This window comes from Microcaecilia unicolor, chromosome 1 (genome assembly GCF_901765095.1).
Source record: "Microcaecilia unicolor chromosome 1, aMicUni1.1, whole genome shotgun sequence".
In the NCBI taxonomy this organism is placed as follows: domain Eukaryota; kingdom Metazoa; phylum Chordata; class Amphibia; order Gymnophiona; family Siphonopidae; genus Microcaecilia; species Microcaecilia unicolor.
The window spans coordinates 589,975,585-589,989,900 of record NC_044031.1 but is presented as its reverse complement, the minus strand read 5'-3'; the positions used below and the strand labels follow the sequence as shown (position 1 = coordinate 589,989,900).

Here is a 14,316-nt window from a genome sequence, read left to right as displayed (position 1 = left end):
GCCAGATTTAAGACTATAAAAGGCAATTCTATAAAGTATTCACTAAAAGTTACAATGCAATTACAGTAATACCTCGGTTTTCATTGACTTCGGTTATTGTCGGTTTCAGTTTTCGTCAGTTTTTTTCGTGAAAATTTTGTCTTGGATTTCGTCGGCATGCCCACATGACCTCGCTGCTAATTTTGCGAAAACAAAGGGCGACCCACGCATTCTCCTGCTCAGTGTGGCGTTGTTTCTCGTTGCTTACCAGTGTTTTTGTGCTTTTTTTTATTGATTGCGAGTGCTAATACTAATTGCCTCGGTTTTTGTCAGTTTTGGATTTTGCCGATTGTTTTTGGACGGATTATCAACAAAAACTGAGGTATTACTGTATGTGCATAGTTCCAGATTCTATATATGGTGCCTAAAAAAATCTGTGCGGTAAAGATGTCTGCCTAAGTGTATTCTATATATGGCACCTAAAACACGCACACTGGGCCATATTCTATAACTGTGCACATAAATTTTGGAATGCCCACGAAACACCAATTTCCCCACCCATAGCCATGCCCCTTTTGAACTGCGTGCATTAGAATTTAGGCGTAGTTCATTACAGAATACACATAGCGAATTATGCGCGTAAATTCTAATTATTGCCAGTTAGTGCTCATTTTTGCGTGTTAAGTGCTGTTAACAACACTGATTAACTTGTTAAGCCAATTAAGTTACGCGCATTGTTATAGAATATGCCTAGATTTCGGCACGGATCTCTATGCATGCTATATAGAATCTAAGGGATAATTGATTAAGAATAGTGGCATATATGTCATATGTGTGCATATACAGGGCTATAGCTAGCATAGGGAGCAAGGGAAGCTGGGGCATCACAATTGCACCCTTTCCATTAGCGTGCCTTGCTGATGTTATGCAAGTGGGCGGGGTGGGAGTGTTTGGGGGCATGTTGCACAGGTCACGTTTGTGACTTGCGACGCTCCTGTGCACATACGTGAGTAAACACCAAAATTCCACCTTAGCTCTGTTGTGTAAATATGTGCATATGTTGACTAGTGCATATTTTTACACGTGGGCATACATGCAGGTGGAGTCTGTATGGATCGTGGGCAGAAATCACACATGCATATCTTATAGAATAAATTGATTTACACATGTATGTCTAGCACTATGGAACAACAACATCAGCTCTATGGCTGGCATGTGAGCATGCCTAACTTATAGGTACGTATTTTCAATACTACACTAAGGAAAGTAGGGTCGATGTTCCTTTATACAATAAGGGGGGATTCTATATATGGTGTTTATAAAATCCATGTGGAAAACATTTTCGCCTAAGCATATTTTAAGAGGTGCCTAGATTTAGGCACAATATATAGAATATGCTTAGTTTATATTCCAGCGCCTAAAACTACGCGTGTCATTTATACCAACAAAAAAATGACATACAACCCGGTACATAGATTTAGGCGCAGAGGGCCATATTCTATAACTATGCATGTAAATTTCAGAATGCCCATGAAAAGCCCATTTCCTCGCCCATAACCATGCCCCTTTTTGTTTGCGTGCATTACAGAATACGCTTAGTGAGTTGTGCACGTTAATTCTAATTGTTGTCAATTAGTGCTCATTATTGCTTGTTAAGTGCTGTTAACAACGATGATTAGCTTGTTAAGCCAATTAAGTTGTCTAGGCTACTCCGTTCATATGTTTTTAAGTGTCGGCCCAATTGCGTACACATCCTGTCCCCGTGAGATCGAGTTATAGGTTACAGGATGCGGCTCTTTGCCTCAGAGGATGCTTCCTGGGTGGGGGGTGTGTTCTCTACCAATAGAAGCCTGCGCTCAGAGCGAGCGAGCGAAGATCATCCATCAGCCGAAGGGCTGGCCCGGGACAGCTACAGTGGCAATGCGCAAGAGACCTGTGATGTGACGCATGCGCGGCATGTCGGTCACTCTTCATTTATGTAGTAGGATTGTCATACTTGTATGGGTTGAATTTGGGCATGCACATGGCCTACATTCAGCTCATGTGCATGCCTGCCATCAAAGTAAGCACCATTTGTATGTTTACACTGGGTGATATTTTATAAGAGGTCATTTGTGCTCTTAAATGGCTACTTGTATATGTAAATGACTATATTACTGACATTTATATGCATTGTTAGTGCCTGAAACTAGGCGCCACCTTACAGAATTACCCCACAAGTGTGCACAGCCTTAAAAAAAGTTTGATTAGTCTTCATGTTAAACAAAGCTTTTGCAGTGGGGGTTTTTTTCGTGTGTGTGGGGGGGGGGGGGGGGCTTCATGTTTTTTGTACACATTGAGGGGCATAATTGAACAAAAACGTCTATCTCCATGGGCGTTTATCTCCGAGAACGGGTCCGTGAAGGGGCGGACCGAACCGTTTTTTCGAAAAAAATAGACGTCCATGTTTTATTCGACAATTTGTGAGCTGGGCGTTTTTGTTTTTGAGTGATAATGGAAAATGAAAGCGCCCAGCTCAAAAACGAATAAATCCAAGGCATTTGTTCGTGGGAGGGGCCAGGATTCGTAGTGCACATGTCAGGACACCAACCGGGCACCCTAGGGGGCACTTTTACAAAAAAAAAAAAAAAAGGTAAAAGAGCTCCCAGGTGCATAGCACCCTTCCCTTGGGTGTTGAGCCCCCCAAATCCCCCTCAAAACCCACCGCCCACAAGTCTACACCATTACTATAGCCCTAAGGGGTGAAGGGGGGCGCCTACATATGGGTACAGTGGGTTTGGGGGGCGGTGTGGAGGGCTCCCATTTACCAGCACAAGTGTAACAGGTGGGGGGGGGGATGGGCCTGGATCTACCTGCCTGACGTCCACTGCACCCCCTAATAACTGCACCAGTGACCTGCATACTGCTGCCAGGGAGGTGGGTATGACATTTGAGGGTGAACATAAAAAGTTGTGAAATGGCATATTTTTGTGGTGGGAGGGGGTTTGTGACCACTGGGGGAGTCAGGGGAGGTCATCCCCGACTCCCTCCAGTGGTCATCTGGTCATCTAGGGCACTTTTTGGGGCCCTATTCGTGGAAAAACAGGGTCCAGGAAAAGTGCCCTAAATTCTCGCTAAAAACGCATATTTTTTTTCCATTATCGGTGAAAGGCGCCTATCTCTGATCGGCCGATAACCACGCCCCAGTTCCGCCTTCACCACGCCCCCATCAACTTTGTCTGCATCCGCGACGGAGTGCAGTTGAAAACGTCCAAATTCGGCTTTCGGTTATACCGCTTTATTCGTTTTTGTGAGATAAACGTCTATCTCCCGATTTGGGTCGCAATATAGGCGTTTTTCTTTTTCAATTATAAGCTGGATAGTGCCCCGGATTCTATATAGCACGTCTAGCATTCTGCGCTAAAATTTGCGCATATTCTGTAACAGTGCATGTAATTAATTGGCTTAACAAGCCAATCAGCATTTTTAACAGCACTTTAGCAATAATGAGCACTAATTGGCAATAATTAGAATTTACGCACATAACTTCCTAAGAGTATTCTGTAACGCACTGTATCTAAATTCTAATGTGCGCAGGCAAAAAGTGGCATGATTATGGGTGAGGAAATGGGCATTTCGTGGGTGTTCCAAAATTTACATGCATAGTTATAGAATATAGCCCAATGCACCTAAATCTAGGCACTGGGATTTGCATCACACTTTCATTAATGTAAACGGAGGCACGTAGTTTTAGCAGCTAGAATATCAATAAGCACCCCTTATAGAATACATCATGGATGCAGCAGCCCATCTCCAGCCTCCTTGGGTTTCTGCACTGGCAGGTGGCTTCGATTCACAGTCAGAAGCCTTCTCCATGGCTTTCCTTCTGCCGCATCCCGCCTTCTCTTCTGCAACTTCCTGTTTTGAGGCTAAACAGGAAGTTGCTGTAGAGGGCGGGATGCAGCAGGAGTAAGGCCATGGAGACAGTTTCTTAATGTGAATCACTGCCGGTAAGTGAAACCTGCGGGGAGGAAGACAGGAAGGGGAACAAAAGTTTTTACCATTCTTCTGGGGCAGTAAAAAGTTTTGTTCCTGCATTCCTCTGAAGTAAGCACACAATGATCTTAAGAGAGCGATGCTCTAAATTTGTATGAGCGATCACTCTTGCGCTCACCTTAGAGGGAACACTGATCATATATCTCTATTTGCATTTTGTGTTTCCTTGGTTCCCATTTTATTTTCTTCAAGAGCTTCTTATTTATTGTAATATATCTTATTTGTTACAGTACATTTCTATACCGATGCCTTTTGTGTTGAGCATGGTGATTAGGTCTGCTGGCCACAAGGGGGACCTCTAGAAAACAAATGAGCTCAGAAAGCAGTATGCTCCTAGGGCTTCTGGGAATCATAGTAGCCAGGTTTGCCAAAGTTTGGAGCACAAACTAATTAGCCACCTGTGCTTATTTAAGCAGGATATTGGGGAGCCTAAATTGCTGTCTGTCTCTAGAGAGATGAAGAGGGAAAAGAGACTTGGGTCACAGAAACTCTAGCCTGTCAGTAGAATGAGTTTGAGAGAGACACCCTGAGAATGTTGGTGGCTAGAAGTCAGGCCCTAAAGCAAAAATAGAAACCTAAGGGCTGTTCTAAATTGGGGTTTAAGGAACTGAGTTGTTGTCTGTATTTCAGTGTATTGTTATAGGGCAATGGAGCAGAGTTGCTAAGTCACCCAATTCCAGGAGGGAGACTTTTTAGCCAGTCCTGGTTTTAAACTTGTATCCTGAAGCAGTGTGTTATTTGTAGTGCATGATTCTACCTATCGAAATCCAATAATGCATCAGGATGAAGTGGGCAGACTTCCAGGACTGGGTAACTTGGAAAATTTGATGGGGTTCTGTGTGAGGAGCATTGACTTGGGGCCTGATATTCAGACTGCGGAAGGCAGCCCACATAAGTGCCGCGATTGGCGCTGACCCTGGATATTCAATGCTGGGTCATTTTCGCTGACCAGCATTGAATATCCTTTTTTCTTTTTCCGGCTGGCTCAAACTTAACCGGCTAAGGGGCCCTTTTACTAAAGGGTTGGAGCACGGGCCCCTTTTTACCGCACCTTAGTAAAAGGACCTCTAAGTAAATATTCTGCATTGGCGGTTAAATTTACAGCAGCCAAAGACAGAGACTGCTATTTAGGTTGTCCTATTTGGCCGCTAAACATAGCCAGCCAGCGCTAGAATATTCGTAACTAGCCAGCTATGTCGTGCAATATAGCCAGTTAGCTGCTATTTGCTTACCATGAATATTCAGCGAAGATAATCGGCTATCTCCCACTGAATATTAGCAGTTAGCTGACTAAATGGTATTTAACTGAGCAGGAGCCAGGACAGTTAAATAGCACTGAGTATTGGCCTGATGGCCTTTAAAATGTTGCTGTAAATATATGTGTGAGAGAGAGAGAGAGAAAGAGAGAGGGCATAGCTGACCAATTTAACTAACGTGGTGGCTTGAGGGCTAAAATTAAGGTGTGTAGTTTAAGGCTGTGCAAGGTATGGCACAGAGCTGGAAAGACACATAAAACTGAAAAAGACTTGAAGCATGCTGCGAAATTATAGTTGTAAGCAGACAGATCTAGAAGCAAGTTGAGGAGAACCCCTTTCTGATAATGTGATAAAGCCAGGCTACAACTGTGACTGGAGAACGGCCCAATAAACGGATTTAAGGAAAGCACTAGTAGACTAAAATAGTATCTTAGATCTAGCAAATTGTTTGTGTAGTCTTGAGGCTCCTGTTTGCTATGCAGTTCCTTATGCTCTGCAGGAGGAAGGTCCCAAGGGATTTGGGTGTTAAGATTGAGTTCTCCTGTACTTGGAATCAGGGTTCTGAAACCTGTGCTGGTTGGAGTGTGTTTGGATGGTATCAAAAGAGACAGCAGCTTCCTGAGCTTGAACCCCAGAATTTATCAGAGAAACATACTTTTTTAAACAACAAACAGCTTTGTTGTTTAAAAAAGTGTTTCTCTGATAAATTCTGGGGTTCAAATGGGTTATTTACAGAGCTCAGGAAGCTGCTGTCTCTTTTGATACCATCCAAATACAGCTTTACTAGAATATACTTATTAACTTCACTGTACACAAGAGAAGGAACAATATTTGTAAGAATATAAACAGACAATTAAAGGCATTATCATAGGGGCCCTTTTAGTAAAGAGGTAACGTGTGGCAACACGGAACTAACTCTGGCCCAACACAGGTGCCGGCGGTAGTTCTGTCCCCTCCGCACGCCATTTTCAGCACTATGGAAAATTGTTAGCGCAGGAGACCTTACCGTCAATGCAGTGGGTGGCAGTAAGTGCGCCCCCCCCCCCCCCCCATAATGGCCATGTGGCAAGTACAAATTTACCACTTGGCCATTTCTTTTTTCCACCTTTTTACGTACTATGGTAAAAGGGGAATCTGCACTCAGCAAAAAAACAGCACAGGTTCCCCCTTTTACCGCAGCTTAGTAAAAGGGCATTAAGATCAGTTTCAGTAAAGACATGTACTAGCTTTCAACAAAAAAGAGCTGAAAGGAAAAAAAGCATACAAGCGAATAAAGCTTTTCAGAGTGTGCACACAGTTCAGATGGGGTCCAAAGTAATATGGTAAAGAGCTAATCTAATTTTGAATATTTATTGTCTGCCTTCTCCCAAGAAGTTTAAAGCATATTACATAAAAGAGACCAGTTACACGCTTGGAAAATGCAATAAATATAACATTGTAAAATAAATACTAGAGTAACTAAGTTACTATAAAATAATTAGTAAGTTTACAATATAATTCAATGAGGTATCTGTAAAATAAAAATGTCTTAAGTTGTCTATGAAAAGATGTATAAGAAGACTGTTGTCTAATTCTTAAGAGGAGGTTATTCCAAATAAAGGCAGCCTGTAATGTGAACAAACTATAAGTACATAAGTACATAAGTATGGCCATACTGGGAAAGACCAAAGGTCCATCAAGCCCAGCATCCTGTTTCCAACAGTGGCCAATCCAGGTCACAAATACCTGGCAAGATCCCAAAAAAGTACAAAACATTTGATACTGCTTATCCCAGAAATAGTGGATTTTCCCCAAGTCCATTTAATAATGGTCTATGGACTTCTCCTTTAGGAAGCCGTCCAAACCCTTTTAAAACTCCGCTAAGCTAACCGCCTCTACCATATTCTCTGCCAACGAATTCCAGAGTTTAATTACACGTTGAGTGAAGAAATATTTTTTCCAATTCATTTTAAATTTACTACATTGTAGCTTCATCTCATGCCCCCTGGTCCTAGTATTTTTGGAAAGCATAAACAGATGCTTCACTTCTACCCGTTCAACTCCACTCATTATTTTGTAGACCTCTATCATATCTCCCCTCAGCCACTTTTTCTCAAAGCTGAAGAGCCCTAGCCGCTTTAGCCTTTCCTCATAGGAAAGTCGTCTATGGGGGTCTTTTACTTAGGCGCACTGGTGTTTTTAGTGTGCGCTAAATGCTAAAGACGCCCATAGAAATACATTAATGTCTCTAGCATTTAGCGCATGCCTATTTTTAGCGCATGCTAAAAACACCAGCACGCCTTAGTGAAAGACCCCTTATATATTTTTTTGTTCATACTTATGTTTATTAAAAACTGAATGCAACAAAACATGTCCAAAAAAGAAATTCCATATCATCTGGTCTTGCTGTTAAAGGAAAAATTATCAGCGGGGCCCTCCTCTTCCTCCTCCAGGGCCTCTGCCTCTCCCTGTCCCTGCAACAGCTTCCCTCTTTTTGTGAACAAACTTTCTAATAAATGCTTTGTTCTAACACCTCTCAGAAAAGGATATGTAAGCAAAGCACAGTCTGAAGAATGAAAATTTTGATTAGTTCTCAACAAACCTATAGTGTAAGTCAAAGATTCAACAATCTCGCCTTGCAATATTTTAAAATTCAGGGAAGAAACCTTGAACATATTGCAATCTCGGACTTACAATCAGTGCGTCTGTATCATTAAAGGGGTTACTCCTTAGACCAAAAATAATCCTGGCTGCAATATTATGCAGGAGCTGAAATCTGTTTAGCTGCTTAGCAGAAATACCACAGTATAGGACATTACAATAGTCCAGATGAGAATGAGTCAACATCTGGACTATTAAAGCGAAACAATCTCGAAAAAATATGAGCAAAGTAACGGACTCTTTTACTAAAAGGTAGTAGGGCTACTGCTGGCTTGGTGTACGGTGAATCAACCCTACTACTGGGCTCACCCAGGAAATAGTTTCTGGTCTCCCGCACACCATTTCCGGTGCTAGAAAATACCTTTGTATTTTCTAGTGCCATGCGCTGCCCGATTACCGCCGGGTTACTGTAGGAGCGCTCACTGTCTCCTAAATAGGAGGCAGTAAGGGCTCCAGCAGTAAGTGGCTTTGCGGCAGTTTTTTAATTACCACACAGCCATTTACTGGCCCTCTAAAAAAAAGGCCTTTTTTACCAGCAGTGATAGCAGGTGGCTTCAGCATGCGGCAATCCCACACGCCAACGCCACCTTTTACCTCCGTTTGGTAAAAGGACCCTTAAATCTTAACTGCTTAAGTTGAAAAAATACCTTCCTAAATAAATTATTAACCTGGGGTTCCATGGAAAGTGAAGAGTCCAATGAAACCTCCGAGACAAAACCTCATCTTCAGCCCAATGATCAAAGGTAAATGCAGGTGCTAGAGGCCACTAGCACTTGACTAGGACTCGCATTTACCTGTGCCCCCATGCTCATCGGGCTGTCAGTGCCTGAACGAAGCAATAGCGCAGAGCTCATTTAAATTAAATTTAAATGAGCTTTGCTTGTATTCCGCCCCTATGATCAGAGAACAGAGCTCTGATTGTAGGGATGGAATAGCACCTTAAACCTACACCAGCTCAGAGCTGGCGTTAGGGTTAAGGCTCTGGTCCCACCCCCCACCCCATCAGACAGTATGAGCTGCCACTGTCAACCTGGGCTGCTACCATGTCCTGGATGTCCATTGGATCCCCTCCAAAAGTGAGGCCCTGGTGGCCTAAAGTACCCCCCAAGCCCCCCCTGAACAGCGACACAGGGGCTGGAGGTCCAGTGGATCTCCAGCCCCCCAACTCCCTCCCCCCCAAATCTCTGGTGGGCTAAGTGGTGATAGACTATACTTTCTGGGATCATTTCTATAGTGTGTAACTGGAGAGATGTGTTAGAAAGTGTTTGGTCTCGCCATCCACGATGATGAGTTGCAGTTTTCTCTTCTGAGCATGAACCTGTCTTACAAGCTTGCTTTCAGAGCACTGCTGTATGACTTTGATGAGTGCTCTTTATCTCCTTGAGAGGAGATAAGGTGAAGAGGATGCAGGCTGGGCTAAGTGGTGAGTCACAAGAACTGTGTTCTTTGTCTCCATCCACTGGTAGAGGGACACTGGACTAGTCTGATAGGATGCTATGGAAAATGCTGATTCACATGCATAAATGGGCTCCTATAAAATTAGTCAAAAGAAAGTAGGGGTGACCCAAAAAAGTAATAAAAAGAAGCATCCTGGTTCATGCCTAATGCAATCAATGGTACTCAGTTACCTAGACTATTGCAATGCCATTTATGCCGGATGCAAAGAACAAATCATCAAGAAGCTAAAAACCGCTCAAAACACAGCAGCCAGACTCATATTTGGGAAAGCGAAATACGAAAGTGCCAAACCTCTAAGAGAAAAACTTCACTGGCTCCCACTAAAAGAACGTATTGCATTCAAAGTTTGTACCCTGGTCCACAAAATCGTTCACGGAGAAGCTCCGACATAAATGTCAGACCTTATAGACTTACCTATGAGGAATGCAAAAAGATCATCACGCACATTCCTTAATCTCCATTATCCTAATTGCAAAGGGCTAAAATATAAATCCACATATGCAACCAGTTTCTCATACGTCTGCACGCAGCTATGGAACGCACTACCGAAGGCCATAAAAACAACGCAGGACCTAACCATCTTCTGAGGACTACTGAAAACAGATCTTTTCACGAAGGCATACCATAAGCATTCATCGTAAATACTAAAAAAAAAAAAAACAACACCATACACGATATATACAAAACCGAACTTTTATCACATGACTGATTAAACTCTCTGAAATTAATGATTAAGCAATACCACTTTAAACCGTATGCTGAATAGGGACTTTATATAGTCGAAGACCCAATGCATGTTACAATCCAATTCACTACTTAGGAACCTTCACGCAATACCATCATGTATTATTCTTTACCATGAATGTATGCACATGATGTACATATACAACTTGATCCATTCTAACTATGTTATGTTACATGTTTAGTACCAAGTATGTATGCACCTTAACGCAATACTATGGTCTGCAATGCAACCTCCATTACGGCAAATGTAAGCCACATTGAGCCTGCAAGTTGGTGGGAAAATGTGGAATATAAATGCTACAAATAAATAAAATAAATAAATATTATGCGTTGAGATAAAAACAAAGGGGTCTTTTTACCAAACTGCAGTAAAACTCACCCCTCAAGGGTATTATGCAGTATAAAATGTTCAGTATTTCCTCAGTCTCTCAAGTGGATGGATGCTCCTGACCTGGTTTGTAACTACTTTCAGTTGAACTTTAACTACCCCTTTGGGGTTTTGTGCTCCTAAGGAAGTTTTATGCTGAGTCTTAGTTGAGTTTGGGGGGTGCCTGTTTGGCTTGTTCTCCTAACCCTGTTTAATGCCTGGGGTTCTGTTGAGTTAGGGTGTCTTCTTTGGCATAAGTTCCTATTAAAAATAGGTAGCTGTGCTATGAAGCTGAGGTATTTTTCAGAGGTCTCTGAAATCCCTACCACCCCTCCCTCCCCCACCAGACCATTGGATCACCAACATCTCCTGTTGAAGTCAGCCTGCATTGGGAGAGCCTTTTCTGATTTAATTCAGTTATTTTAGTGCTCTGGTATTTGCACCTCTGTTCCTTATTAAGCTCTCACTGGTATCTGGGTTGACTTTTTTCTCACAGCAGTGGCGTAGCCAAGGGTGGGCTTGGGTGGGCCCAGGCCCATCCACTTTGGGTTCAGGCCCACCTAGTAGCAGCATACCTATGATGTGGCTGGCAGGGATCCCCAAGCTCCACCAGCAGAAAACTCCCAACAAGTGTCCCTCCTGCATACCCTGTAAGTAGCAGATCTTCACCTGCAGTGAGCAGTGACATATATACTGCTCGCACCGGCCCCACAGTTTTCCCTCTGATGTATTTCTGCCTAGGCGGAAACAGGAAGCTTCATCAGAGGGAAGTGTGTGGGGCCAACATGAGCAGTGTGTATTAGTTGCTGCTCGCTGCTGGTGAAAATCTGCTATTTAAAAGGTATACGGGAGAAGGGGGAAATTTGAGGGACCATATGGCGAGAGAAGGAGAGACCAAATCACCTGTGGGATGGGGCAGGGTTCTTCTGCCCACCCATCTTGGGCCCAGGCCCACCCAAAATTGGGTGTCTGGCTACGCCCCTGTCTCACAGCAGGGATTATTGACAGGAACCTTTGTTTGTCTGGTTTATATAAGCAGTGAAATGTTCTCTTTGGCTATGTATAAGCAACAAATATTTCTTTGACTCTGTTATGTGGAGGATGAGATACTCCTGTTTTGTGTGACATTATATCTTCCACCAGACTGTTACAATTTTTCCCGCCAAAATTATTTTTCCATTTCTGTCAGCTGGTATTTGTTTTTTTCAAGTATTTCCTGTCTGTTTGGTTCACAGTATGCAAATCCAAACATTTATTAGCTCTCCTTAAGTTAAAAACATAATGATTTTACCCCTTACTAGGACATGTGCTCCTATTATTTGATTCCTTGCTATATGCTGCAATTTAATGGTTACAGTAGCTGCCTGAAGAGTAGATACAGATTCTACTATGTTTCTCTGTGTTTAATTTGAATATCAATTAGGCTGTTTGCTAAGGTGCGCTAGAGTTTTTAGCATGTGCTAACGCTAGAGACACCCATAGGAATATATGGGTGTCTTTAGCATTAGTGCATGCTAATTTTTAGCACATGCTAAAAATGCTAGCGCGCCTACCCCACGGCTTAGTAAACAAGGCCCTAAGTCTGTTCATATGTGTAGCAGTCATTAATTTCAGTTAACTGTATTTAGTTTTTACAATATTTGAGTTCCTATGAATTAACTGTTCTTATCTTCTTCAGCCAGCTGGCTATATTTTGGCATAAATAGCCAAACTTGCTTTTTTTCCCATCACCAATATTATTCTTAAAAAGGAAAAAAAAATTCCTATCTGATCAAAGCTGTACAATGCAATTCTTGGTTGTGTTCTACCAAATTTCATGGGTGCACTGTGTTTCAACAACTCATTTGGCTTGCTGGATTCGGGATAGTTGCTTTAGTATTTTTTCATTTCAGTAGCCACTGAGGATTCAAAGCATGCCTGATTGCACAGTTTTTCCATTCAGCAGTGGTTCACCTCCACAGTTCTTTCTATATCTTCCTGGGCTTCTCAGCTCACTGGCACGGTTGCTGAGTGGCACTGGTATTGCATACTAACTGCACTCATTGGTTTGCACAGTGGTGACATCCAGCTGTGTTGCACAATTGCAGCATATGCCTGGGGTTGCACAATGGCAGCAACTGCCTGGGTTGCACAATAGCACTGATATTGCACACTAACTGCACCCTGTGGTATTGCACAGTGATGACATCCAGCTGTGTTGCATAATGGCAGAAGCCACCTTTGCTGCAACCATCTTGGTTGCACAGTGGCAGCGGCCACCTGTATTACATAATGGTAGTATTCCTATGGGTTGTTCCCCTGTAGCAGCAGCCCCGTGTATTGCTCTCCTAAAGCAGTTGCCAGTCTAGCTGTCCTGAACGTCTACCTGTGTCACTCCTGTTACCATCACCTCTGTGTACAATTTCCATAGTCACTGTTTATTTACCTGCAATAACTAGCTCGTGCCATAGTTGCAACAACTATAGCATGAGCTACTCAGCTTAAGCAGCCGCTTATTTTCTGTGTCTGCCTGAATAGCACAGTTCCAGCAACAACCTGTATGGCCTAGTCATGGAAGCTGTGTGTATGGCACAGTTTCAAACCTGCCTATGTGGCATCAGCTGTCTATGGTACATTGGATGGACATTTATGTCATTGACTGTGGTAACCATAAGTAGGGCATCAAAATCAGCATCCACACATATTTCAGCTATGGCAAATGTGCAATTTTTTAATATGAGCCATTGCATTGTGCTGTCGAAACCGGGAAACTGTTGGATCCACTGCATGTCTCCTCACCTAGGCTGCACTGAACCCATTCATGTAGTCCTAGAATCCCACCGGTCACCACTTCTCACCCTTCCACAGATCTCCGAAAGCGAACCCGGAACTGAGGAGTGCTATAAAACCACCTTCCCACCATCGACCAGCGGATGAATCTGCTGACCAGAACACGCATGGACAACACTAGAGCATCCCCAACTGTCTTATGTGCAGCTTGCTGAGGACAGGGAAGCCCGGCACAGGAGGCACATCTTTTCCCACCACAAAATGGTCCAGCAGGCACACAATCTGCACCGAGTGCACCAGCTCAAAAATTGCAGCCAGTGAAGAAATATGAGAGACATCACATCTGTGCTTTCACCCACTCTGCGAAAAGGCATCAGAGGAATTTAACCAAAGCACCGGGAATGACCTGACCATCAGGATTTCAGCGTGACTAAGCAACATCTGTGACCCCAGAAAAGTAAAGACCCAGGAGAGGATTTTCTATACCCCAATGATGAAAGCATCCCCCCCGGTGAGAACAGTGCAGAACTATGCAGAGGACAACTGTTCACAGGTAGAGAAGAGTCACTCCAGGTACCAGTCCCCACTTGATGCCCTGCAACAGATCAGGAGAGAAATTTCTCCCACTAACCCGATTAGTCAAAATACTAGCTCAGATAAGACAAAACACTCAAATATTCAAACATCCCTAGTCTCTTACACATTACAAGATCTACTAGCCCACAAACACTAAAGGCCAGAGTGCATACCCATAAACTAATCACACAAATACTTGAAAACTAAAATTTTTCACAGTACAAAAGAAATTATACATCACAGGCACATATCCTCCTAACCTACAAGATATTAGCAACAATCACAACAATCCTAGAAACATGCACAGGCACACATCAAAACTTACAGAATCCTAACAATGACCAATTCCCCCCCTTACACAGTAAGAAGAAAAAATACACATCACAAGACTTCTAAGATTATTTATCCTAACACTAACTACCACTACAATAGCCCTAACACAAGAAGACAACAACATCATACCTATACTATGCAACTCAGATCACCCAACCA

General features: G+C 43.0%; 1 protein-coding gene and 1 non-coding gene across 2 annotated transcripts in view; both read left to right on the top strand.

Moving 5' to 3' along the window:
- ADCY8 (adenylate cyclase 8) overlaps nucleotides 1-14,316 on the top strand; it is a 578,382-nt gene that overhangs the window by 61,950 nt on the left and 502,116 nt on the right. The window lies entirely within an intron of this gene.
- On the top strand, nucleotides 9,114-9,335 carry LOC115460799. Its single transcript, XR_003940585.1, has one exon. It is a non-coding gene; the product is annotated as a small nucleolar RNA U3 (small nucleolar RNA).